General features: G+C 34.3%; 1 protein-coding gene across 1 annotated transcript in view; it reads left to right on the top strand.

The window, feature by feature from the left end:
• The window catches only part of LOC103272976 (vacuolar protein sorting-associated protein 13B-like), a 173966-nt gene that overhangs the window by 49325 nt on the left and 122530 nt on the right, over positions 1-2111 (top strand). The gene's annotated exons all lie outside the window — the stretch shown is intronic.

Below are 2111 nucleotides of genomic sequence, written 5' to 3'. Positions count from 1 at the left end.
AGTCCATATGTTTGTCCTTCTTTATGGCTGCATAATATTCTGTTGTGTATATGTACCACATTTTTAAAATCCAGTCCAGCTTCGATGGGCAACATGGGTTGGTTCTGTGTTTTTGCTATTGTGAATAGAGCTATAACAAACATACATGTGCAGGTATCTTTTTTGTAGAATGATTTGAGTTCCTCTGGGTATATTCCCAATAGGGGAATTGCCGAGTCACATGGAAGGCCAATTTCTAGTTCCTTCAGAAACTGCCACACTGTCTTCCAAAGAGGCTGCACTATTTTGCATTCCCACCAGCAGTGTAGAAGCGTTCCTTTTTCTCTGCATTCTCACCAGCATCTGTTGTTTTTTGTTTTATTAATAATACAGCCATCCTTTTTAAAAAAAAATTTTTTTTGATCCATGGTTGATTGAATCTATGGATGCAGAACCCATGGATACAGAGGACCCTGTTTACATGTATGAGTGCATATGTATTTAACCTTAAGTTGTTAGCAGTTCTGCTACACTTTCTCTTTTTAGCTTTTTATTGAAGTATATATACATATAGGAATGTATACAAAACCTGAGGGTATAGTTCTGTGAATTTTGCAAACTTAACCATATCTATATAACTAACTGTTCAAGAAATAGAAACTTACCAACACTTCAGAAGTCCTCATTGCACCCTTTTCTGGTTACTGTTCTGACCTCATGGGTAATCTTTATTGTACTTCTAACATCATATATTTAGTTTTGCTTCCTTTAAAAATTATGTAAGGAATCACATAGTATATGCTCTTTTGTTTCTGGCTTTGGCTCACATTAGATGATGAGATTCCGATTATGTAAAATATATAATAACTTATTTAAATATTTTATGGTTTGTGACTATTTAATTAGTTTTTAGTTCTTGCCTATTTTGATAGTATGCTACAAACATTATAGTACATTTCTTTTGGTAAGTATATGTACACACATGTCTGTTGGGGTTAAGAGTGGTCAAAGAGTTGTATATGTTCACCTTTAGTAGATAACTCCAAACTGTATTTCTGAATGGTTGAACCACTTTATACTCTAACCAGCAATGTAGGAAAGTTTTCCATTGCTCTCCATCAAACTATGGTCTGCTGCCAGTTTTTGTACAGACCATAAACAGAGCATGGTTTTATATTTTAAATGATTTGAAAATGCAAAAAGAAGAATGCTATTTTGTGACTCCTGAAAGTTATGTGAAATTTAATTTTGAGTTTCCGTAAGTAAAGCTTTATTGGAATATAGCCAAGCTCATTCTATGCTTTTTCTGTGGCAGTTTTTGTGCTACAGTGGCAGATCTGAGTAATCATGACAGAGACTCCATGGCCCACAAAGTCTAAAATATTTCCTATATGGCTCTTTTTAGAAAAATTTGCTGACTTTTGCGCTACATTCTTGCTGTATAGTTTGTATTCTCAGTCTTTTTCATGTTAGCCATTCTTGCAGGTGTGTAGTGCTATCACATGGTGACTTTATTTGCAGTTACTTGATATCTGATGTATTGGCCAGCTTTTGACATAATTATTGGCCATTGGATATGTCATTTTTGCTTATTCAAGTCTTTTTAGCCCATCTACCTATTGTCTATTTGTCTATTACTTATCTATTTCTTAATGATTTTTTAGAGGGATTACAGTAAAAAAATATATGCTGTGGATGGATATAAGTCCTTCTTGGAGACCAGTCTCCTCTACCCTCCAGTCTGTCTGTGGCAAACATTTTCTCTCAGTTCATGTCTTCCCTTTATATTATCTCAATAGTATTTTTATGACCAGATGCTGTTACTCTTTTAAAGAAAGAAATTGGAAATTTCTTAAAGATATTTAAAATAAAAAACTGGTAAGAAGAAAAGATTTACACACTTATAATCTAGAGTCATGTGATTTGTATTTGTTAAAGGTAACTTATTATTTTACACCTGCTTCATTGTTGAAAAGCAAAACAGGATTTGACCTTAAAATTTGGGGGAACTAATTAATTTATTTGTTTAAGAAAATTATTTAAAATATTCTGAGCTGGGCTCGGTGGCTCAGCCTGTAATCCCGCGCCTTTGGGAGGCTGAGGTGAGTGGATTGCCTGAGCCCGCGGGTTCG

Source organism: Carlito syrichta, unplaced genomic scaffold, assembly GCF_000164805.1.
Source record: "Carlito syrichta isolate Samal-C Ts95f unplaced genomic scaffold, Tarsius_syrichta-2.0.1 Scaffold313421, whole genome shotgun sequence".
Lineage (NCBI taxonomy): Eukaryota > Metazoa > Chordata > Mammalia > Primates > Tarsiidae > Carlito > Carlito syrichta.
This window is presented reverse-complemented; position numbering and strand designations above follow the sequence as displayed.